The 20486-nt window shown below is 54.8% G+C and overlaps 41 non-coding genes across 41 annotated transcripts; all 41 read right to left on the bottom strand.

Annotated features, from left to right (window-relative positions):
• Positions 1-3475: 3475 nt before the first annotated feature.
• LOC135646321 (5S ribosomal RNA) lies at positions 3476-3594 on the bottom strand. The gene has a single exon (XR_010499077.1). It is a non-coding gene; the product is annotated as a 5S ribosomal RNA (ribosomal RNA).
• A 243-nt stretch (positions 3595-3837) lies between these two features.
• On the bottom strand, positions 3838-3956 carry LOC135648086 (5S ribosomal RNA). The gene has a single exon (XR_010500777.1). It is a non-coding gene; the product is annotated as a 5S ribosomal RNA (ribosomal RNA).
• A 308-nt stretch (positions 3957-4264) lies between these two features.
• Positions 4265-4383, bottom strand: LOC135648053 (5S ribosomal RNA). Its single transcript, XR_010500746.1, has one exon. It is a non-coding gene; the product is annotated as a 5S ribosomal RNA (ribosomal RNA).
• Positions 4384-4691: 308 nt separating this feature from the next.
• LOC135646543 (5S ribosomal RNA) lies at positions 4692-4810 on the bottom strand. Its single transcript, XR_010499290.1, has one exon. It is a non-coding gene; the product is annotated as a 5S ribosomal RNA (ribosomal RNA).
• A 308-nt stretch (positions 4811-5118) lies between these two features.
• Positions 5119-5237, bottom strand: LOC135648010 (5S ribosomal RNA). Its single transcript, XR_010500704.1, has one exon. It is a non-coding gene; the product is annotated as a 5S ribosomal RNA (ribosomal RNA).
• A 308-nt stretch (positions 5238-5545) lies between these two features.
• LOC135647999 (5S ribosomal RNA) lies at positions 5546-5664 on the bottom strand. The gene has a single exon (XR_010500693.1). It is a non-coding gene; the product is annotated as a 5S ribosomal RNA (ribosomal RNA).
• Positions 5665-5972: 308 nt separating this feature from the next.
• Positions 5973-6091, bottom strand: LOC135646542 (5S ribosomal RNA). Its single transcript, XR_010499289.1, has one exon. It is a non-coding gene; the product is annotated as a 5S ribosomal RNA (ribosomal RNA).
• Positions 6092-6399: 308 nt separating this feature from the next.
• Positions 6400-6518, bottom strand: LOC135647988 (5S ribosomal RNA). The gene has a single exon (XR_010500682.1). It is a non-coding gene; the product is annotated as a 5S ribosomal RNA (ribosomal RNA).
• Positions 6519-6826: 308 nt separating this feature from the next.
• Positions 6827-6945, bottom strand: LOC135647977 (5S ribosomal RNA). The gene has a single exon (XR_010500671.1). It is a non-coding gene; the product is annotated as a 5S ribosomal RNA (ribosomal RNA).
• A 308-nt stretch (positions 6946-7253) lies between these two features.
• Positions 7254-7372, bottom strand: LOC135647966 (5S ribosomal RNA). Its single transcript, XR_010500660.1, has one exon. It is a non-coding gene; the product is annotated as a 5S ribosomal RNA (ribosomal RNA).
• A 308-nt stretch (positions 7373-7680) lies between these two features.
• Positions 7681-7799, bottom strand: LOC135646320 (5S ribosomal RNA). Its single transcript, XR_010499076.1, has one exon. It is a non-coding gene; the product is annotated as a 5S ribosomal RNA (ribosomal RNA).
• Positions 7800-8042: 243 nt separating this feature from the next.
• LOC135646319 (5S ribosomal RNA) lies at positions 8043-8161 on the bottom strand. The gene has a single exon (XR_010499075.1). It is a non-coding gene; the product is annotated as a 5S ribosomal RNA (ribosomal RNA).
• A 243-nt stretch (positions 8162-8404) lies between these two features.
• Positions 8405-8523, bottom strand: LOC135646530 (5S ribosomal RNA). The gene has a single exon (XR_010499277.1). It is a non-coding gene; the product is annotated as a 5S ribosomal RNA (ribosomal RNA).
• A 308-nt stretch (positions 8524-8831) lies between these two features.
• LOC135646317 (5S ribosomal RNA) lies at positions 8832-8950 on the bottom strand. Its single transcript, XR_010499074.1, has one exon. It is a non-coding gene; the product is annotated as a 5S ribosomal RNA (ribosomal RNA).
• A 308-nt stretch (positions 8951-9258) lies between these two features.
• Positions 9259-9377, bottom strand: LOC135647954 (5S ribosomal RNA). The gene has a single exon (XR_010500649.1). It is a non-coding gene; the product is annotated as a 5S ribosomal RNA (ribosomal RNA).
• A 308-nt stretch (positions 9378-9685) lies between these two features.
• Positions 9686-9804, bottom strand: LOC135646362 (5S ribosomal RNA). Its single transcript, XR_010499116.1, has one exon. It is a non-coding gene; the product is annotated as a 5S ribosomal RNA (ribosomal RNA).
• Positions 9805-10112: 308 nt separating this feature from the next.
• Positions 10113-10231, bottom strand: LOC135647943 (5S ribosomal RNA). The gene has a single exon (XR_010500638.1). It is a non-coding gene; the product is annotated as a 5S ribosomal RNA (ribosomal RNA).
• A 308-nt stretch (positions 10232-10539) lies between these two features.
• Positions 10540-10658, bottom strand: LOC135647932 (5S ribosomal RNA). The gene has a single exon (XR_010500627.1). It is a non-coding gene; the product is annotated as a 5S ribosomal RNA (ribosomal RNA).
• Positions 10659-10966: 308 nt separating this feature from the next.
• LOC135647298 (5S ribosomal RNA) lies at positions 10967-11085 on the bottom strand. Its single transcript, XR_010500039.1, has one exon. It is a non-coding gene; the product is annotated as a 5S ribosomal RNA (ribosomal RNA).
• A 308-nt stretch (positions 11086-11393) lies between these two features.
• Positions 11394-11512, bottom strand: LOC135647484 (5S ribosomal RNA). Its single transcript, XR_010500221.1, has one exon. It is a non-coding gene; the product is annotated as a 5S ribosomal RNA (ribosomal RNA).
• Positions 11513-11820: 308 nt separating this feature from the next.
• Positions 11821-11939, bottom strand: LOC135647106 (5S ribosomal RNA). The gene has a single exon (XR_010499849.1). It is a non-coding gene; the product is annotated as a 5S ribosomal RNA (ribosomal RNA).
• A 308-nt stretch (positions 11940-12247) lies between these two features.
• LOC135646316 (5S ribosomal RNA) lies at positions 12248-12366 on the bottom strand. The gene has a single exon (XR_010499073.1). It is a non-coding gene; the product is annotated as a 5S ribosomal RNA (ribosomal RNA).
• Positions 12367-12609: 243 nt separating this feature from the next.
• Positions 12610-12728, bottom strand: LOC135646315 (5S ribosomal RNA). The gene has a single exon (XR_010499072.1). It is a non-coding gene; the product is annotated as a 5S ribosomal RNA (ribosomal RNA).
• Positions 12729-12971: 243 nt separating this feature from the next.
• Positions 12972-13090, bottom strand: LOC135646529 (5S ribosomal RNA). Its single transcript, XR_010499276.1, has one exon. It is a non-coding gene; the product is annotated as a 5S ribosomal RNA (ribosomal RNA).
• Positions 13091-13398: 308 nt separating this feature from the next.
• Positions 13399-13517, bottom strand: LOC135646314 (5S ribosomal RNA). The gene has a single exon (XR_010499071.1). It is a non-coding gene; the product is annotated as a 5S ribosomal RNA (ribosomal RNA).
• A 308-nt stretch (positions 13518-13825) lies between these two features.
• LOC135647921 (5S ribosomal RNA) lies at positions 13826-13944 on the bottom strand. Its single transcript, XR_010500616.1, has one exon. It is a non-coding gene; the product is annotated as a 5S ribosomal RNA (ribosomal RNA).
• Positions 13945-14252: 308 nt separating this feature from the next.
• LOC135647910 (5S ribosomal RNA) lies at positions 14253-14371 on the bottom strand. Its single transcript, XR_010500605.1, has one exon. It is a non-coding gene; the product is annotated as a 5S ribosomal RNA (ribosomal RNA).
• A 308-nt stretch (positions 14372-14679) lies between these two features.
• On the bottom strand, positions 14680-14798 carry LOC135647898 (5S ribosomal RNA). The gene has a single exon (XR_010500593.1). It is a non-coding gene; the product is annotated as a 5S ribosomal RNA (ribosomal RNA).
• A 308-nt stretch (positions 14799-15106) lies between these two features.
• Positions 15107-15225, bottom strand: LOC135647886 (5S ribosomal RNA). Its single transcript, XR_010500582.1, has one exon. It is a non-coding gene; the product is annotated as a 5S ribosomal RNA (ribosomal RNA).
• Positions 15226-15533: 308 nt separating this feature from the next.
• On the bottom strand, positions 15534-15652 carry LOC135647297 (5S ribosomal RNA). Its single transcript, XR_010500038.1, has one exon. It is a non-coding gene; the product is annotated as a 5S ribosomal RNA (ribosomal RNA).
• Positions 15653-15960: 308 nt separating this feature from the next.
• On the bottom strand, positions 15961-16079 carry LOC135647483 (5S ribosomal RNA). Its single transcript, XR_010500220.1, has one exon. It is a non-coding gene; the product is annotated as a 5S ribosomal RNA (ribosomal RNA).
• Positions 16080-16387: 308 nt separating this feature from the next.
• LOC135647875 (5S ribosomal RNA) lies at positions 16388-16506 on the bottom strand. The gene has a single exon (XR_010500571.1). It is a non-coding gene; the product is annotated as a 5S ribosomal RNA (ribosomal RNA).
• Positions 16507-16814: 308 nt separating this feature from the next.
• Positions 16815-16933, bottom strand: LOC135646313 (5S ribosomal RNA). Its single transcript, XR_010499070.1, has one exon. It is a non-coding gene; the product is annotated as a 5S ribosomal RNA (ribosomal RNA).
• A 243-nt stretch (positions 16934-17176) lies between these two features.
• LOC135646311 (5S ribosomal RNA) lies at positions 17177-17295 on the bottom strand. Its single transcript, XR_010499068.1, has one exon. It is a non-coding gene; the product is annotated as a 5S ribosomal RNA (ribosomal RNA).
• Positions 17296-17538: 243 nt separating this feature from the next.
• On the bottom strand, positions 17539-17657 carry LOC135646528 (5S ribosomal RNA). The gene has a single exon (XR_010499275.1). It is a non-coding gene; the product is annotated as a 5S ribosomal RNA (ribosomal RNA).
• Positions 17658-17965: 308 nt separating this feature from the next.
• Positions 17966-18084, bottom strand: LOC135646310 (5S ribosomal RNA). The gene has a single exon (XR_010499067.1). It is a non-coding gene; the product is annotated as a 5S ribosomal RNA (ribosomal RNA).
• Positions 18085-18392: 308 nt separating this feature from the next.
• Positions 18393-18511, bottom strand: LOC135647864 (5S ribosomal RNA). Its single transcript, XR_010500560.1, has one exon. It is a non-coding gene; the product is annotated as a 5S ribosomal RNA (ribosomal RNA).
• Positions 18512-18819: 308 nt separating this feature from the next.
• On the bottom strand, positions 18820-18938 carry LOC135647852 (5S ribosomal RNA). Its single transcript, XR_010500549.1, has one exon. It is a non-coding gene; the product is annotated as a 5S ribosomal RNA (ribosomal RNA).
• A 308-nt stretch (positions 18939-19246) lies between these two features.
• Positions 19247-19365, bottom strand: LOC135646275 (5S ribosomal RNA). Its single transcript, XR_010499033.1, has one exon. It is a non-coding gene; the product is annotated as a 5S ribosomal RNA (ribosomal RNA).
• A 308-nt stretch (positions 19366-19673) lies between these two features.
• Positions 19674-19792, bottom strand: LOC135647841 (5S ribosomal RNA). Its single transcript, XR_010500538.1, has one exon. It is a non-coding gene; the product is annotated as a 5S ribosomal RNA (ribosomal RNA).
• Positions 19793-20100: 308 nt separating this feature from the next.
• Positions 20101-20219, bottom strand: LOC135647296 (5S ribosomal RNA). Its single transcript, XR_010500037.1, has one exon. It is a non-coding gene; the product is annotated as a 5S ribosomal RNA (ribosomal RNA).
• Positions 20220-20486: the final 267 nt, after the last annotated feature.

Genomic DNA, 20486 nt, shown 5'->3' with positions numbered 1-20486 from the left:
ATTGCTGGCCGTAATCCCCTTTCAAACCTTCTTGCCTTTCTAGATTCATCATCAGTCATATGTGTGGCAAACCTGGAGAGCTCAGTAAATCTAGATTCATACTTTGTAACCGTCATACTTCCCTGGATAAGGTTCAAGAACTCCAATTCTTTTTGCTCTCTCATACAATCGGGAAAATATTTGTCGTAAAACTTTTCTTGGAATAACTTCCATGTCATTTGCTCATGTTTGATTTCAGACATCCTCTTAATCATTCTCCACCAGTGTTCAGCTTCTCCTTCCAGCATAAAGGTGGCAAGAAAAACCTTTCGTTCATCAGAGTAACTTAGGGCATCAAATATTTTCTCTATCTGCATCATCCATCGTTCCGCCACCATTGGATCAGACTCACCACTGAAACTGGGAGGACTAAGCTTCTTAAACTGTCCAATTCCCAACCCCGTCCGGTTTGATGTCTCTATTCCATCATTACTTCCTTGTTGGACAGGTTGTTGTTGTTGTTGCATCACTTGTGCCATAGTCTCCAAAGTCCGCATAATACCACTCAATTGATCAGTAGTAGATGCAACAGGAGAACCAGATGATCTCGTCATCCTTGCTTCCTAAAACATCAAAAGAACATTTTCTTTGATCAATCTCTAAATGATAGTCAATAAACCTCAAAAAAAAAACATAACATTCTTAGTGATTCTCAAATCATGCTCTGATACCACCTCTGTCACACCCCTAAAAATATACATGATATTTAAAATCTTTCGTCACAACTAATCCCAGGATCCAAACACACATTTGAGGTCACTAAGAAAACATTCAAATCAAAAATTTCGCTTCTATAATCTACCAATTCATATCCCTGTGCGATTCATAAACATAGCACACATCACTCGAAAATTTATACCATCTGAACCCGACTCATCAAAATAAAATCCACAATATAAGTCCACAAGTGGGGAAATCTATGCAGTCACCACAATCATCGATTTACCATAAGTTCATATCATTACACAAATTTAATTTAACATTCCAAAACCCTATACATGAGGGATCCTTTAACTTACACAAAATCCACAGGTTTAGATTCATAGTCACATTTCATTAGATGCAAGGTAGCTTATACACAACTACATATATGCTAACAAAAGTTCTGCCCAACGTCTTCTAAACTTTCCACTGCCTCAGCCCATTCTTAACATTTAAGCAAGCGATACGCTATCCTGAAAAATTTATCAACAAACGGGGTGAGCATAAAGAGCTCAGCAAGTGACTAACATATCCATATCAAAATAGTACAATTTCCAAAGAGATACAGTATCAAAACACAAAAGCAGAATATACGATTTCGTATACATAATATCATTAGGAGCAGAATCATAATTGTCCTTTTTAATCATACATATTTGGTTCCTGACAGATGGGGCATAGAGTAATTGGAGCATATCAGAAACAAAGGAAACATATCGGAGCTTATCAATGGCATATAAAATGTTCCAGAACACATCAACGATCTATGGAACATTACGAAGCAAACTCAATAGTGAATGAAGCATTTCAGAGCATATCAAACTCATATGTCGTACAGAAGCTCAAACGTCGTCCTTGACGTTGCAATCATATCATACTTATCCAGAGCACGAACAGAAATAACTCACCAAAACTCTGGATGTCATATCAAACATATAGAGGGTGTAGTGGGATCTCAGTCAGAATGTGATTCATCCATTTCTGAATGACCACCTGACAAAAGTCTCCCACGTCTGGGAGCTCCATCCACCCACGTCTAGGTGAAGTCAGAGGGGGCCGGCAGAGCATCGCAGGCTCTATGCATAACTCCCTTTACCATTTCTGGCAAAGGTTCACAACTCCCTTTACCATTTCTGGCAAAGGTTCACAACTCCCTTTACCATTTCTGGCAAAGGTTCACAACTCCCTTTACCATTTCTGGCAAAGGTTCACAATATCCCACACACCAGAGTACAAGAAGGCAGTTTCAACAATAAGCAGCATATAACGGAAGCACACGCGGAACAACCAAACGTACATGTGCCTTTTCAAAACAATGATGCAAGGAACAAATCTCTCACAAAAGTATTCATTTTAGGAAAGAATTGAAAGCAAGAGTGTACAGGGATTCCAAACAATCATAATCAGCTCAATTCCAATAAGAAGGTTAGACAAATTCAGATATCCAAAGGAATGGAACCAAATACGCGAAATCGACCAAAGCTCGATTTCGGACAGAATTCCAGTGGCACATCAAACAAATATTTTAGAATAACAATTATGCTCCAATACCCATAATAAGGCTATGGTCGAATCATATATCAATCTATATTAAGATGGAACAGATTTCATATGAAACAGGGCTCCCAACACTGAGTTACCTCTGATTTGGTAACACAAGGTCAAAATCACAATCACTGTGTTACAGAATTTATAGGGTCGGAATCAACAGACGATAGGGTGGGCAATTGAACTCCAAAATTTTCAAACTATATGTCAAAAGAGAGAATTTCAAGTCTAGTTTCAAATAAAATCAGTTTGATACAAATCAGAATTTTCAACAGGAAGTTATAGGCGTTTTAGTATCGAAAGGTCAGAAATCTGAACTCTGTTTTACAGCGTCTATAGGCTCTTTTGAAACAAATTTTTGGGTAAGTATTCGGTGTCCAAAATCTACAAAATCGGTGTCAAAAGAAACACATACGAGTCTAATTTCAAACAAAATAGTTCCTGCCTGAATTCTCATTCTATATTAAAACTTATAGCCGAAACAGTGCTTAGGGGTCAGTTTACCGAAAGACTTTCAGAATCCATGGTTTAAGTCCAAAGAGAGATATATCAGTTTCTAAATAGAAATCTTCCAATTTATTTTGAATCAACATAAAAACAGAGTCAAATACTTATGTAGGATGGGGTTAGAACACTTGCCTTTTGCAAATTTTGACCCGAGGTAACAAGATTAAAGCAAAAACCCTAAAAGCCCCAAATTTTCTTTCTCTTCTCCTTCTTCTTCTTCTTCTTCTTTTTCTTCTTTTCTTTCCCTGGTCACCCACGAGCTGCCTCCTCTGCTTCCTTAACAACGAAGGCAGAGAGGCTTAAGCGGTGGAATTTGTCATTTGGTGCATTTTGCAGTTTAGTCCTCGTTTTTATCATATTCACGATTAGGTCCTTAGGGTTTACATATAGGTCCTCAGATTCTTTCTTTTTTTTTTTTGAACAGATCTCCCAAATCTTAAAAATAAGTTACCTCTGATTCATACTCTATTTCTTGTGTCAATTAAAAATAGATGCTTACATTATCACCAGAACTATTATACGAAAATTCGGAAATGAGGGGTGTTACACGACCCCATTCCGGAAATCTCGCTCCTTGCCCCACGAGACTGACTGCGTAGCGGTCACGGCAAATTCCGAGGCCCAAAACCATCGCCTCGGAGGTCGACGGGAGAGGTTTTGGTCGCTCGGGGCGCAAAAAGGAGTGCAACACGAGGACTTCCCAGGGGGTCACCCATCCTAGTACTACTCTCGCCCAAGCACGCTTAACTTTGGAGTTCTGATGGGATCCGGTGCTTTAGTGCTGGTATGATCGCACTCGCTTTGTTTGCGTCGTCCCTCGCCTTTGTGCACGTCGCGGACGGCGTACGGAGCCTCTAAATCTCTCGAACGATATCGGAATCGCCATTGTCGGAACTCGGAATCGCTATTGCGACCCCATTCCGGAAATCTCGCTCCTTGCCCCACGAGACTGACTGCGTCGCGATCACGGCAAATTCCGAGGCCCAAAACCATCGCCTCGGAGGTCGACGGGAGAGGTTTTGGTCGCTCGGGGCGCAAAAAGGAGTGCAACACGAGTACTTCCCAGGGGGTCACCCATCCTAGTACTACTCTCGCCCAAGCACGCTTAACTTCGGAGTTCTGATGGGATCCGGTGCTTTAGTGCTGGTATGATCGCACTCGCTTTGTTTGCGTCGTCCCTCGCCTTTGTGCACGTCGCGGACGGCGTACGGAGCCTCTAAACCTGTCGAACGATCTCGGAATCGCCATTGTCGGATCTCGGAATCGCCATTACCGGACACGGCAAGCGCGCGCCGAAACCATCGGGACTTTGTCGAACGAACTCGGAATCGCTATTGCGACCCCATTCCGGAAATCTCGCTCCGAGCCCCACGAGACTGACTGCGTAGCGGTCACGGCAAATTCCGAGGCCCAAAACCATCGCCTCGGAGGTCGACGGGAGAGGTTTTGGTCGCTCGGGGCGCAAAAAGGAGTGCAACACGAGGACTTCCCAGGGGGTCACCCATCCTAGTACTACTCTCGCCCAGGCACGCTTAACTTCGGAGTTCTGATGGGATCCGGTGCTTTAGTGCTGGTATGATCGCACTCACTTTGTTTGCGTCGTCCCTCGCCTTTGTGCACGTCGCGGACGGCGTACGGAGCCTCTAAACCTGTCGAACGATCTCGGAATCGCCATTGTCGGATCTCGGAATCGCCATTACCGGACACGGCAAGCGCGCGCCGAAACCATCGGGACTTTGTCGAACGAACTCGGAATCGCTATTGCGACCCCATTCCGGAAACCTCTCTCCGAGCCCCACGAGACTGACTGCGTAGCGGTCACGGCAAATTCCGAGGCCCAAAACCATCGCCTCGGAGGTCGACGGGAGGGGTTTTGGTCGCTCGGGGCGCAAAAAGGAGTGCAACACGAGGACTTCCCAGGGGGTCACCCATCCTAGTACTACTCTCGCCCAAGGACGCTTAACTTCGGAGTTCTGATGGGATCCGGTGCTTTAGTGCTGGTATGATCGCACTCGCTTTATTTGCGTCGTCCCTCGCCTTTGTGCACGTCGCGGACGGCGTACGGAGCCTCTAAACCTGTCGAACGATCTCGGAATCGCCATTGTCGGATCTCGGAATCGCCATTACCGGACACGGCAAGCGCGCGCCGAAACCATCGGGACTTTGTCGAACGAACTCGGAATTGCTATTGCGACCCCATTCCGGAAATCTCGCTCCGAGCCCCACGAGACTGACTGCGTAGCGGTCACGGCAAATTCCGAGGCCCAAAACCATCGCCTCGGAGGTCGACGGGAGAGGTTTTGGTCGCTCGGGGCGCAAAAAGGAGTGCAACACGAGGACTTCCCAGGGGGTCACCCATCCTAGTACTACTCTCGCCCAAGCACGCTTAACTTCGGAGTTCTGATGGGATCCGGTGCTTTAGTGCTGGTATGATCGCACTCGCTTTGTTTGCGTCGTCCCTCGCCTTTGTGCACGTCGCGGACGGCGTACGGAGCCTCTAAACCTGTCGAACGATCTCGGAATCGCCATTGTCGGATCTCGGAATCGCCATTACCGGACACGGCAAGCGCGCGCCGAAACCATCGGGACTTTGTCGAACGAACTCGGAATCGCTATTGCGACCCCATTCCGGAAACCTCTCTCCGAGCCCCACGAGACTGACTGCGTAGCGGTCACGGCAAATTCCGAGGCCCAAAACCATCGCCTCGGAGGTCGACGGGAGGGGTTTTGGTCGCTCGGGGCGCAAAAAGGAGTGCAACACGAGGACTTCCCAGGGGGTCACCCATCCTAGTACTACTCTCGCCCAAGCACGCTTAACTTCGGAGTTCTGATGGGATCCGGTGCTTTAGTGCTGGTATGATCGCACTCGCTTTGTTTGCGTCGTCCCTCGCCTTTGTGCACGTCGCGGACGGCGTACGGAGCCTCTAAACCTGTCGAACGATCTCGGAATCGCCATTGTCGGATCTCGGAATCGCCATTACCGGACACGGCAAGCGCGCGCCGAAACCATCGGGACTTTGTCGAACGAACTCGGAATCGCTATTGCGACCCCATTTCGGAAACCTCTCTCCGAGCCCCACGAGACTGACTGCGTAGCGGTCACGGCAAATTCCGAGGCCCAAAACCATCGCCTCGGAGGTCGACGGGAGGGGTTTTGGTCGCTCGGGGCGCAAAAAGGAGTGCAACACGAGGACTTCCCAGGGGGTCACCCATCCTAGTACTACTCTCGCCCAAGGACGCTTAACTTCGGAGTTCTGATGGGATCCGGTGCTTTAGTGCTGGTATGATCGCACTCGCTTTATTTGCGTCGTCCCTCGCCTTTGTGCACGTCGCGGACGGCGTACGGAGCCTCTAAACCTGTCGAACGATCTCGGAATCGCCATTGTCGGATCTCGGAATCGCCATTACCGGACACGGCAAGCGCGCGCCGAAACCATCGGGACTTTGTCGAACGAACTCGGAATTGCTATTGCGACCCCATTCCGGAAATCTCGCTCCGAGCCCCACGAGACTGACTGCGTAGCGGTCACGGCAAATTCCGAGGCCCAAAACCATCGCCTCGGAGGTCGACGGGAGAGGTTTTGGTCGCTCGGGGCGCAAAAAGGAGTGCAACACGAGGACTTCCCAGGGGGTCACCCATCCTAGTACTACTCTCGCCCAAGCACGCTTAACTTCGGAGTTCTGATGGGATCCGGTGCTTTAGTGCTGGTATGATCGCACTCGCTTTGTTTGCGTCGTCCCTCGCCTTTGTGCACGTCGCGGACGGCGTACGGAGCCTCTAAACCTGTCGAACGATCTCGGAATCGCCATTGTCGGATCTCGGAATCGCCATTACCGGACACGGCAAGCGCGCGCCGAAACCATCGGGACTTTGTCGAACGAACTCGGAATCGCTATTGCGACCCCATTCCGGAAACCTCTCTCCGAGCCCCACGAGACTGACTGCGTAGCGGTCACGGCAAATTCCGAGGCCCAAAACCATCGCCTCGGAGGTCGACGGGAGGGGTTTTGGTCGCTCGGGGCGCAAAAAGGAGTGCAACACGAGGACTTCCCAGGGGGTCACCCATCCTAGTACTACTCTCGCCCAAGCACGCTTAACTTCGGAGTTCTGATGGGATCCGGTGCTTTAGTGCTGGTATGATCGCACTCGCTTTGTTTGCGTCGTCCCTCGCCTTTGTGCACGTCGCGGACGGCGTACGGAGCCTCTAAACCTGTCGAACGATCTCGGAATCGCCATTGTCGGATCTCGGAATCGCCATTACCGGACACGGCAAGCGCGCGCCGAAACCATCGGGACTTTGTCGAACGAACTCGGAATCGCTATTGCGACCCCATTTCGGAAACCTCTCTCCGAGCCCCACGAGACTGACTGCGTAGCGGTCACGGCAAATTCCGAGGCCCAAAACCATCGCCTCGGAGGTCGACGGGAGGGGTTTTGGTCGCTCGGGGCGCAAAAAGGAGTGCAACACGAGGACTTCCCAGGGGGTCACCCATCCTAGTACTACTCTCGCCCAAGCACGCTTAACTTCGGAGTTCTGATGGGATCCGGTGCTTTAGTGCTGGTATGATCGCACTCGCTTTGTTTGCGTCGTCCCTCGCCTTTGTGCACGTCGCGTACGGCGTACGGAGCCTCTAAACCTGTCGAACGATCTCGGAATCGCCATTGTCGGATCTCGGAATCGCCATTACCGGACACGGCAAGCGCGCGCCGAAACCATCGGGACTTTGTCGAACGAACTCGGAATCGCTATTGCGACCCCATTCCGGAAACCTCTCTCCGAGCCCCACGAGACTGACTGCGTAGCGGTCACAGCAAATTCCGAGGCCCAAAACCATCGCCTCGGAGGTCGACGGGAGGGGTTTTGGTCGCTCGGGGCGCAAAAAGGAGTGCAACACGAGGACTTCCCAGGGGGTCACCCATCCTAGTACTACTCTCGCCCAAGCACGCTTAACTTTGGAGTTCTGATGGGATCCGGTGCTTTAGTGCTGGTATGATCGCACTCGCTTTGTTTGCGTCGTCACTCGCCTTTGTGCACGTCGCGGACGGCGTACGGAGCCTCTAAATCTCTCGAACGATCTCGGAATCGCCATTGTCGGAACTCGGAATCGCTATTGCGACCCCATTCCGGAAATCTCGCTCCTTGCCCCACGAGACTGACTGCGTAGCGGTCACGGCAAATTCCGAGGCCCAAAACCATCGCCTCGGAGGTCGACGGGAGTGGTTTTGGTCGCTCGGGGCGCAAAAAGGAGTGCAACACGAGGACTTCCCAGGGGGTCACCCATCCTAGTACTACTCTCGCCCAAGCACGCTTAACTTTGGAGTTCTGATGGGATCCGGTGCTTTAGTGCTGGTATGATCGCACTCGCTTTGTTTGCGTCGTCCCTCGCCTTTGTGCACGTCGCGGACGGCGTACGGAGCCTCTAAATCTCTCGAACGATCTCGGAATCGCCATTGTCGGAACTCGGAATCGCTATTGCGACCCCATTCCGGAAATCTCGCTCCTTGCCCCACGAGACTGACTGCGTAGCGGTCACGGCAAATTCCGAGGCCCAAAACCATCGCCTCGGAGGTCGACGGGAGAGGTTTTGGTCGCTCGGGGCGCAAAAAGGAGTGCAACACGAGGACTTCCCAGGGGGTCACCCATCCTAGTACTACTCTCGCCCAAGCAAGCTTAACTTCGGAGTTCTGATGGGATCCGGTGCTTTAGTGCTGGTATGATCGCACTCGCTTTGTTTGCGTCGTCCCTCGCCTTTGTGCACGTCGCGGACGGCGTACGGAGCCTCTAAACCTGTCGAACGATCTCGGAATCGCCATTGTCGGATCTCGGAATCGCCATTACCGGACACGGCAAGCTCGCGCCGAAACCATCGGGACTTTGTCGAACGAACTCGGAATCGCTATTGCGACCCCATTCCGGAAACCTCTCTCCGAGCCCCACGAGACTGACTGCGTAGCGGTCACGGCAAATTCCGAGGCCCAAAACCATCGCCTCGGAGGTCGAAGGGAGGGGTTTTGGTCGCTCGGGGCGCAAAAAGGAGTGCAACACGAGGACTTCCCAGGGGGTCACCCATCCTAGTACTACTCTCGCCCAAGCACGCTTAACTTTGGAGTTCTGATGGGATCCGGTGCTTTAGTGCTGGTATGATCGCACTCGCTTTGTTTGCGTCGTCCCTCGCCTTTGTGCACGTCGCGGACGGCGTACGGAGCCTCTAAACCTGTCGAACGATCTCGGAATCGCCATTGTCGGATCTCGGAATCGCCATTACCGGACACGGCAAGCGCGCGCCGAAACCATCGGGACTTTGTCGAACGAACTCGGAATCGCTATTGCGACCCCATTCCGGAAACCTCTCTCCGAGCCCCACGAGACTGACTGCGTAGCGGTCACGGCAAATTCCGAGGCCCAAAACCATCGCCTCGGAGGTCGACGGGAGGGGTTTTGGTCGCTCGGGGCGCAAAAAGGAGTGCAACACGAGGACTTCCCAGGGGGTCACCCATCCTAGTACTACTCTCGCCCAAGCACGCTTAACTTCGGAGTTCTGATGGGATCCGGTGCTTTAGTGCTGGTATGATCGCACTCGCTTTGTTTGCGTCGTCCCTCGCCTTTGTGCACGTCGCGGACGGCGTACGGAGCCTCTAAACCTGTCGAACGATCTCGGAATCGCCATTGTCGGATCTCGGAATCGCCATTACCGGACACGGCAAGCGCGCGCCGAAACCATCGGGACTTTGTCGAACGAACTCGGAATTGCTATTGCGACCCCATTCCGGAAATCTCGCTCCGAGCCCCACGAGACTGACTGCGTAGCGGTCACGGCAAATTCCGAGGCCCAAAACCATCGCCTCGGAGGTCGACGGGAGAGGTTTTGGTCGCTCGGGGCGCAAAAAGGAGTGCAACACGAGGACTTCCCAGGGGGTCACCCATCCTAATACTACTCTCGCCCAAGCACGCTTAACTTCGGAGTTCTGATGGGATCCGGTGCTTTAGTGCTGGTATGATCGCACTCGCTTTGTTTGCGTCGTCCCTCGCCTTTGTGCACGTCGCGGACGGCGTACGGAGCCTCTAAACCTGTCGAACGATCTCGGAATCGCCATTGTCGGATCTCGGAATCGCCATTACCGGACACGGCAAGCGCGCGCCGAAACCATCGGGACTTTGTCGAACGAACTCGGAATCGCTATTGCGACCCCATTCCGGAAACCTCTCTCCGAGCCCCACGAGACTGACTGCGTAGCGGTCACGGCAAATTCCGAGGCCCAAAACCATCGCCTCGGAGGTCGACGGGAGGGGTTTTGGTCGCTCGGGGCGCAAAAAGGAGTGCAACACGAGGACTTCCCAGGGGGTCACCCATCCTAGTACTACTCTCGCCCAAGCACGCTTAACTTCGGAGTTCTGATGGGATCCGGTGCTTTAGTGCTGGTATGATCGCACTCGCTTTATTTGCGTCGTCCCTCGCCTTTGTGCACGTCGCGGACGGCGTACGGAGCCTCTAAACCTGTCGAACGATCTCGGAATCGCCATTGTCGGATCTCGGAATCGCCATTACCGGACACGGCAAGCGCGCGCCGAAACCATCGGGACTTTGTCGAACGAACTCGGAATCGCTATTGCGACCCCATTTCGGAAACCTCTCTCCGAGCCCCACGAGACTGACTGCGTAGCGGTCACGGCAAATTCCGAGGCCCAAAACCATCGCCTCGGAGGTCGACGGGAGGGGTTTTGGTCGCTCGGGGCGCAAAAAGGAGTGCAACACGAGGACTTCCCAGGGGGTCACCCATCCTAGTACTACTCTCGCCCAAGCACGCTTAACTTCGGAGTTCTGATGGGATCCGGTGCTTTAGTGCTGGTATGATCGCACTCGCTTTATTTGCGTCGTCCCTCGCCTTTGTGCACGTCGCGGACGGCGTACGGAGCCTCTAAACCTGTCGAACGATCTCGGAATCGCCATTGTCGGATCTCGGAATCGCCATTACCGGACACGGCAAGCGCGCGCCGAAACCATCGGGACTTTGTCGAACGAACTCGGAATCGCTATTGCGACCCCATTTCGGAAACCTCTCTCCGAGCCCCACGAGACTGACTGCGTAGCGGTCACGGCAAATTCCGAGGCCCAAAACCATCGCCTCGGAGGTCGACGGTAGGGGTTTTGGTCGCTCGGGGCGCAAAAAGGAGTGCAACACGAGGACTTCCCAGGGGGTCACCCATCCTAGTACTACTCTCGCCCAAGCACGCTTAACTTCGGAGTTCTGATCGGATCCGGTGCTTTAGTGCTGGTATGATCGCAGTCGCTTTGTTTGCGTCGTCCCTCGCCTTTGTGCACGTCGCAGACGGCGTACGGAGCCTCTAAACCTGTCGAACGATCTCGGAATCGCCATTGTCGGATCTCGGAATCGCCATTACCGGACACGGCAAGCGCGCGCCGAAACCATCGGGACTTTGTCGAACGAACTCGGAATTGCTATTGCGACCCCATTCCGGAAATCTCGCTCCTTGCCCCACGAGACTGACTGCGTAGCGGTCACGGCAAATTCCGAGGCCCAAAACCATCGCCTCGGAGGTCGACGGGAGGGGTTTTGGTCGCTCGGGGCGCAAAAAGGAGTGCTACACGAGGACTTCCCAGGGGGTCACCCTTCCTAGTACTACTCTCGCCCAAGCACGCTTAACTTCGGAGTTCTGATGGGATCCGGTGCTTTAGGGCTGGTATGATCGCACTCGCTTTGTTTGCGTCGTCCCTCGCCTTTGTGCACGTCGCGGACGGCGTACGGAGCCTCTAAACCTGTCGAACGATCTCGGAATCGCCATTGTCGGATCTCGGAATCGCCATTACCGGACACGGCAAGCGCGCGCCGAAACCATCGGGACTTTGTCGAACGAACTCGGAATCGCTATTGCGACCCCATTTCGGAAACCTCTCTCCGAGCCCCACGAGACTGACTGCGTAGCGGTCACGGCAAATTCCGAGGCCCAAAACCATCGCCTCGGAGGTCGACGGGAGGGGTTTTGGTCGCTCGGGGCGCAAAAAGGAGTGCAACACGAGGACTTCCCAGGGGGTCACCAATCCTAGTACTACTCTCGCCCAAGCACGCTTAACTTCGGAGTTCTGATGGGATCCGGTGCTTTAGTGCTGGTATGATCGCACTCGCTTTGTTTGCGTCGTCCCTCGCCTTTGTGCACGTCGCGTACGGCGTACGGAGCCTCTAAACCTGTCGAACGATCTCGGAATCGCCATTGTCGGATCTCGGAATCGCCATTACCGGACACGGCAAGCGCGCGCCGAAACCATCGGGACTTTGTCGAACGAACTCGGAATCGCTATTGCGACCCCATTCCGGAAACCTCTCTCCGAGCCCCACGAGACTGACTGCGTAGCGGTCACAGCAAATTCCGAGGCCCAAAACCATCGCCTCGGAGGTCGACGGGAGGGGTTTTGGTCGCTCGGGGCGCAAAAAGGAGTGCAACACGAGGACTTCCCAGGGGGTCACCCATCCTAGTACTACTCTCGCCCAAGCACGCTTAACTTTGGAGTTCTGATGGGATCCGGTGCTTTAGTGCTGGTATGATCGCACTCGCTTTGTTTGCGTCGTCACTCGCCTTTGTGCACGTCGCGGACGGCGTACGGAGCCTCTAAATCTCTCGAACGATCTCGGAATCGCCATTGTCGGAACTCGGAATCGCTATTGCGACCCCATTCCGGAAATCTCGCTCCTTGCCCCACGAGACTGACTGCGTAGCGGTCACGGCAAATTCCGAGGCCCAAAACCATCGCCTCGGAGGTCGACGGGAGAGGTTTTGGTCGCTCGGGGCGCAAAAAGGAGTGCAACACGAGGACTTCCCAGGGGGTCACCCATCCTAGTACTACTCTCGCCCAAGCACGCTTAACTTTGGAGTTCTGATGGGATCCGGTGCTTTAGTGCTGGTATGATCGCACTCGCTTTGTTTGCGTCGTCCCTCGCCTTTGTGCACGTCGCGGACGGCGTACGGAGCCTCTAAATCTCTCGAACGATCTCGGAATCGCCATTGTCGGAACTCGGAATCGCTATTGCGACCCCATTCCGGAAATCTCGCTCCTTGCCCCACGAGACTGACTGCGTAGCGGTCACGGCAAATTCCGAGGCCCAAAACCATCGCCTCGGAGGTCGACGGGAGAGGTTTTGGTCGCTCGGGGCGCAAAAAGGAGTGCAACACGAGGACTTCCCAGGGGGTCACCCATCCTAGTACTACTCTCGCCCAAGCAAGCTTAACTTCGGAGTTCTGATGGGATCCGGTGCTTTAGTGCTGGTATGATCGCACTCGCTTTGTTTGCGTCGTCCCTCGCCTTTGTGCACGTCGCGGACGGCGTACGGAGCCTCTAAACCTGTCGAACGATCTCGGAATCGCCATTGTCGGATCTCGGAATCGCCATTACCGGACACGGCAAGCTCGCGCCGAAACCATCGGGACTTTGTCGAACGAACTCGGAATCGCTATTGCGACCCCATTCCGGAAACCTCTCTCCGAGCCCCACGAGACTGACTGCGTAGCGGTCACGGCAAATTCCGAGGCCCAAAACCATCGCCTCGGAGGTCGAAGGGAGGGGTTTTGGTCGCTCGGGGCGCAAAAAGGAGTGCAACACGAGGACTTCCCAGGGGGTCACCCATCCTAGTACTACTCTCGCCCAAGCACGCTTAACTTTGGAGTTCTGATGGGATCCGGTGCTTTAGTGCTGGTATGATCGCACTCGCTTTGTTTGCGTCGTCCCTCGCCTTTGTGCACGTCGCGGACGGCGTACGGAGCCTCTAAACCTGTCGAACGATCTCGGAATCGCCATTGTCGGATCTCGGAATCGCCATTACCGGACACGGCAAGCGCGCGCCGAAACCATCGGGACTTTGTCGAACGAACTCGGAATCGCTATTGCGACCCCATTCCGGAAACCTCTCTCCGAGCCCCACGAGACTGACTGCGTAGCGGTCACGGCAAATTCCGAGGCCCAAAACCATCGCCTCGGAGGTCGACGGGAGGGGTTTTGGTCGCTCGGGGCGCAAAAAGGAGTGCAACACGAGGACTTCCCAGGGGGTCACCCATCCTAGTACTACTCTCGCCCAAGCACGCTTAACTTCGGAGTTCTGATGGGATCCGGTGCTTTAGTGCTGGTATGATCGCACTCGCTTTGTTTGCGTCGTCCCTCGCCTTTGTGCACGTCGCGGACGGCGTACGGAGCCTCTAAACCTGTCGAACGATCTCGGAATCGCCATTGTCGGATCTCGGAATCGCCATTACCGGACACGGCAAGCGCGCGCCGAAACCATCGGGACTTTGTCGAACGAACTCGGAATTGCTATTGCGACCCCATTCCGGAAATCTCGCTCCGAGCCCCACGAGACTGACTGCGTAGCGGTCACGGCAAATTCCGAGGCCCAAAACCATCGCCTCGGAGGTCGACGGGAGAGGTTTTGGTCGCTCGGGGCGCAAAAAGGAGTGCAACACGAGGACTTCCCAGGGGGTCACCCATCCTAGTACTACTCTCGCCCAAGCACGCTTAACTTCGGAGTTCTGATGGGATCCGGTGCTTTAGTGCTGGTATGATCGCACTCGCTTTGTTTGCGTCGTCCCTCGCCTTTGTGCACGTCGCGGACGGCGTACGGAGCCTCTAAACCTGTCGAACGATCTCGGAATCGCCATTGTCGGATCTCGGAATCGCCATTACCGGACACGGCAAGCGCGCGCCGAAACCATCGGGACTTTGTCGAACGAACTCGGAATCGCTATTGCGACCCCATTCCGGAAACCTCTCTCCGAGCCCCACGAGACTGACTGCGTAGCGGTCACGGCAAATTCCGAGGCCCAAAACCATCGCCTCGGAGGTCGACGGGAGGGGTTTTGGTCGCTCGGGGCGCAAAAAGGAGTGCAACACGAGGACTTCCCAGGGGGTCACCCATCCTAGTACTACTCTCGCCCAAGCACGCTTAACTTCGGAGTTCTGATGGGATCCGGTGCTTTAGTGCTGGTATGATCGCACTCGCTTTATTTGCGTCGTCCCTCGCCTTTGTGCACGTCGCGGACGGCGTACGGAGCCTCTAAACCTGTCGAACGATCTCGGAATCGCCATTGTCGGATCTCGGAATCGCCATTACCGGACACGGCAAGCGCGCGCCGAAACCATCGGGACTTTGTCGAACGAACTCGGAATCGCTATTGCGACCCCATTTCGGAAACCTCTCTCCGAGCCCCACGAGACTGACTGCGTAGCGGTCACGGCAAATTCCGAGGCCCAAAACCATCGCCTCGGAGGTCGACGGGAGGGGTTTTGGTCGCTCGGGGCGCAAAAAGGAGTGCAACACGAGGACTTCCCAGGGGGTCACCCATCCTAGTACTACTCTCGCCCAAGCACGCTTAACTTCGGAGTTCTGATGGGATCCGGTGCTTTAGTGCTGGTATGATCGCACTCGCTTTATTTGCGTCGTCCCTCGCCTTTGTGCACGTCGCGGACGGCGTACGGAGCCTCTAAACCTGTCGAACGATCTCGGAATCGCCATTGTCGGATCTCGGAATCGCCATTACCGGACACGGCAAGCGCGCGCCGAAACCATCGGGACTTTGTCGAACGAACTCGGAATCGCTATTGCGACCCCATTTCGGAAACCTCTCTCCGAGCCCCACGAGACTGACTGCGTAGCGGTCACGGCAAATTCCGAGGCCCAAAACCATCGCCTCGGAGGTCGACGGGAGGGGTTTTGGTCGCTCGGGGCGCAAAAAGGAGTGCAACACGAGGACTTCCCAGGGGGTCACCCATCCTAGTACTACTCTCGCCCAAGCACGCTTAACTTCGGAGTTCTGATCGGATCCGGTGCTTTAGTGCTGGTATGATCGCAGTCGCTTTGTTTGCGTCGTCCCTCGCCTTTGTGCACGTCGCAGACGGCGTACGGAGCCTCTAAACCTGTCGAACGATCTCGGAATCGCCATTGTCGGATCTCGGAATCGCCATTACCGGACACGGCAAGCGCGCGCCGAAACCATCGGGACTTTGTCGAACGAACTCGGAATTGCTATTGCGACCCCATTCCGGAAATCTCGCTCCTTGCCCCACGAGACTGACTGCGTAGCGGTCACGGCAAATTCCGAGGCCCAAAACCATCGCCTCGGAGGTCGACGGGAGGGGTTTTGGTCGCTCGGGGCGCAAAAAGGAGTGCTACACGAGGACTTCCCAGGGGGTCACCCTTCCTAGTACTACTCTCGCCCAAGCACGCTTAACTTCGGAGTTCTGATGGGATCCGGTGCTTTAGGGCTGGTATGATCGCACTCGCTTTGTTTGCGTCGTCCCTCGCCTTTGTGCACGTCGCGGACGGCGTACGGAGCCTCTAAACCTGTCGAACGATCTCGGAATCGCCATTGTCGGATCTCGGAATCGCCATTACCGGACACGGCAAGCGCGCGCCGAAACCATCGGGACTTTGTCGAACGAACTCGGAATCGCTATTGCGACCCCATTTCGGAAACCTCTCTCCGAGCCCCACGAGACTGACTGCGTAGCGGTCACGGCAAATTCCGAGGCCCAAAACCATCGCCTCGGAGGTCGACGGGAGGGGTTTTGGTCGCTCGGGGCGCAAAAAGGAGTGCAACACGAGGACTTCCCAGGGGGTCACCCATCCTAGTACTACTCTCGCCCAAGCACGCTTAACTTCGGAGTTCTGATGGGATCCGGTGCTTTAGTGCTGGTATGATCGCACTCGCTTTGTTTGCGTCGTCCCTCGCCTTTGTGCACGTCGCGTACGGCGTACGGAGCCTCTAAACCTGTCGAACGATCTCGGAATCGCCATTGTCGGATCTCGGAATCGCCATTACCGGACACGGCAAGCGCGCGCCGAAACCATCGGGACTTTGTCGAACGAACTCGGAATCGCTATTGCGACCCCATTCCGGAAACCTCTCTCCGAGCCCCACGAGACTGACTGCGTAGCGGTCACAGCAAATTCCGAGGCCCAAAACCATCGCCTCGGAGGTCGACGGGAGGGGTTTTGGTCGCTCGGGGCGCAAAAAGGAGTGCAACACGAGGACTTCCCAGGGGGTCACCCATCCTAGTACTACTCTCGCCCAAGCACGCTTAACTTTGGAGTTCTGATGGGATCCGGTGCTTTAGTGCTGGTATGATCGCACTCGCTTTGTTTGCGTCGTCACTCGCCTTTGTGCACGTCGCGGACGGCGTACGGAGCCTCTAAATCTCTCGAACGATCTCGGAATCGCCATTGTCGGAACTCGGAATCGCTATTGCGACCCCATTCCGGAAATCTCGCTCCTTGCCCCACGAGACTGACTGCGTAGCGGTCACGGCAAATTCCGAGGCCCAAAACCATCGCCTCGGAGGTCGACGGGAGAGGTTTTGGTCGCTCGGGGCGCAAAAAGGAGTGCAACACGAGGACTTCCCAGGGGGTCACCCATCCTAGTACTACTCTCGCCCAAGCACGCTTAACTTTGGAGTTCTGATGGGATCCGGTGCTTTAGTGCTGGTATGATCGCACTCGCTTTGTTTGCGTCGTCCCTCGCCTTTGTGCACGTCGCGGACGGCGTACGGAGCCTCTAAATCTCTCGAACGATCTCGGAATCGCCATTGTCGGAACTCGGAATCGCTATTGCGACCCCATTCCGGAAATCTCGCTCCTTGCCCCACGAGACTGACTGCGTAGCGGTCACGGCAAATTCCGAGGCCCAAAACCATCGCCTCGGAGGTCGACGGGAGAGGTTTTGGTCGCTCGGGGCGCAAAAAGGAGTGCAACACGAGGACTTCCCAGGGGGTCACCCATCCTAGTACTACTCTCGCCCAAGCAAGCTTAACTTCGGAGTTCTGATGGGATCCGGTGCTTTAGTGCTGGTATGATCGCACTCGCTTTGTTTGCGTCGTCCCTCGCCTTTGTGCACGTCGCGGACGGCGTACGGAGCCTCTAAACCTGTCGAACGATCTCGGAATCGCCATTGTCGGATCTCGGAATCGCCATTACCGGACACGGCAAGCTCGCGCCGAAACCATCGGGACTTTGTCGAACGAACTCGGAATCGCTATTGCGACCCCATTCCGGAAACCTCTCTCCGAGCCCCACGAGACTGACTGCGTAGCGGTCACGGCAAATTCCGAGGCCCAAAACCATCGCCTCGGAGGTCGAAGGGAGGGGTTTTGGTCGCTCGGGGCGCAAAAAGGAGTGCAACACGAGGACTTCCCAGGGGGTCACCCATCCTAGTACTACTCTCGCCCAAGCACGCTTAACTTTGGAGTTCTGATGGGATCCGGTGCTTTAGTGCTGGTATGATCGCACTCGCTTTGTTTGCGTCGTCCCTCGCCTTTGTGCACGTCGCGGACGGCGTACGGAGCCTCTAAACCTGTCGAACGATCTCGGAATCGCCATTGTCGGATCTCGGAATCGCCATTACCGGACACGGCAAGCGCGCGCCGAAACCATCGGGACTTTGTCGAACGAACTCGGAATCGCTATTGCGACCCCATTCCGGAAACCTCTCTCCGAGCCCCACGAGACTGACTGCGTAGCCGTCACGGCAAATTCCGAGGCCCAAAACCATCGCCTCGGAGGTCGACGGGAGGGGTTTTGGTCGCTCGGGGCGCAAAAAGGAGTGCAACACGAGGACTTCCCAGGGGGTCACCCATCCTAGTACTACTCTCGCCCAAGCACGCTTAACTTCGGAGTTCTGATGGGATCCGGTGCTTTAGTGCTGGTATGATCGCACTCGCTTTGTTTGCGTCGTCCCTCGCCTTTGTGCACGTCGCGGACGGCGTACGGAGCCTCTAAACCTGTCGAACGATCTCGGAATCGCCATTGTCGGATCTCGGAATCGCCATTACCGGACACGGCAAGCGCGCGCCGAAACCATCGGGACTTTGTCGAACGAACTCGGAATTGCTATTGCGACCCCATTCCGGAAATCTCGCTCCGAGCCCCACGAGACTGACTGCGTAGCGGTCACGGCAAATTCCGAGGCCCAAAACCATCGCCTCGGAGGTCGACGGGAGAGGTTTTGGTCGCTCGGGGCGCAAAAAGGAGTGCAACACGAGGACTTCCCAGGGGGTCACCCATCCTAGTACTACTCTCGCCCAAGCACGCTTAACTTCGGAGTTCTGATGGGATCCGGTGCTTTAGTGCTGGTATGATCGCACTCGCTTTGTTTGCGTCGTCCCTCGCCTTTGTGCACGTCGCGGACGGCGTACGGAGCCTCTAAACCTGTAGAACGATCTCGGAATCGCCATTGTCGGATCTCGGAATCGCCATTACCGGACACGGCAAGCGCGCGCCGAAACCATCGGGACTTTGTCGAACGAACTCGGAATCGCTATTGCGACCCCATTCCGGAAACCTCTCTCCGAGCCCCACGAGACTGACTGCGTAGCGGTCACGGCAAATTCCGAGGCCCAAAACCATCGCCTCGGAGGTCGACGGGAGGGGTTTTGGTCGCTCGGGGCGCAAAAAGGAGTGCAACACGAGGACTTCCCAGGGGGTCACCCATCCTAGTACTACTCTCGCCCAAGCACGCTTAACTTCGGAGTTCTGATGGGATCCGGTGCTTTAGTGCTGGTATGATCGCACTAGCTTTATTTGCGTCGTCCCTCGCCTTTGTGCACGTCGCGGACGGCGTACGGAGCCTCTAAACCTGTCGAACGATCTCGGAATCGCCATTGTCGGATCTCGGAATCGCCATTACCGGACACGGCAAGCGCGCGCCGAAACCATCGGGACTTTGTCGAACGAACTCGGAATCGCTATTGCGACCCCATTTCGGAAACCTCTCTCCGAGCCCCACGAGACTGACTGCGTAGCGGTCACGGCAAATTCCGAGGCCCAAAACCATCGCCTCGGAGGTCGACGGGAGGGGTTTTGGTCGCTCGGGGCGCAAAAAGGAGTGCAACACGAGGACTTCCCAGGGGGTCACCCATCCTAGTACTACTCTCGCCCAAGCACGCTTAACTTCGGAGTTCTGATGGGATCCGGTGCTTTAGTGCTGGTATGATCGCACTCGCTTTATTTGCGTCGTCCCTCGCCTTTGTGCACGTCGCGGACGGCGTACGGAGCCTCTAAACCTGTCGAACGATCTCGGAATCGCCATTGTCGGATCTCGGAATCGCCATTACCGGACACGGCAAGCGCGCGCCGAAACCATCGGGACTTTGTCGAACGAACTCGGAATCGCTATTGCGACCCCATTTCGGAAACCTCTCTCCGAGCCCCACGAGACTGACTGCGTAGCGGTCACGGCAAATTCCGAGGCCCAAAACCATCGCCTCGGAGGTCGACGGGAGGGGTTTTGGTCGCTCGGGGCGCAAAAAGGAGTGCAACACGAGGACTTCCCAGGGGGTCACCCATCCTAGTACTACTCTCGCCCAAGCACGCTTAACTTCGGAGTTCTGATCGGATCCGGTGCTTTAGTGCTGGTATGATCGCAGTCGCTTTGTTTGCGTCGTCCCTCGCCTTTGTGCACGTCGCAGACGGCGTACGGAGCCTCTAAACCTGTCGAACGATCTCGGAATCGCCATTGTCGGATCTCGGAATCGCCATTACCGGACACGGCAAGCGCGCGCCGAAACCATCGGGACTTTGTCGAACGAACTCGGAATTGCTATTGCGACCCCATTCCGGAAACCTCTCTCCGAGCCCCACGAGACTGACTGCGTAGCGGTCACGGCAAATTCCGAGGCCCAAAACCATCGCCTCG

This window comes from Musa acuminata, chromosome BXJ3-8, assembly GCF_036884655.1.
Source record: "Musa acuminata AAA Group cultivar baxijiao chromosome BXJ3-8, Cavendish_Baxijiao_AAA, whole genome shotgun sequence".
In the NCBI taxonomy this organism is placed as follows: domain Eukaryota; kingdom Viridiplantae; phylum Streptophyta; class Magnoliopsida; order Zingiberales; family Musaceae; genus Musa; species Musa acuminata.
Note: the sequence above shows the minus strand (reverse complement) of the source record. Positions and strands in the feature narration are given on the sequence as shown.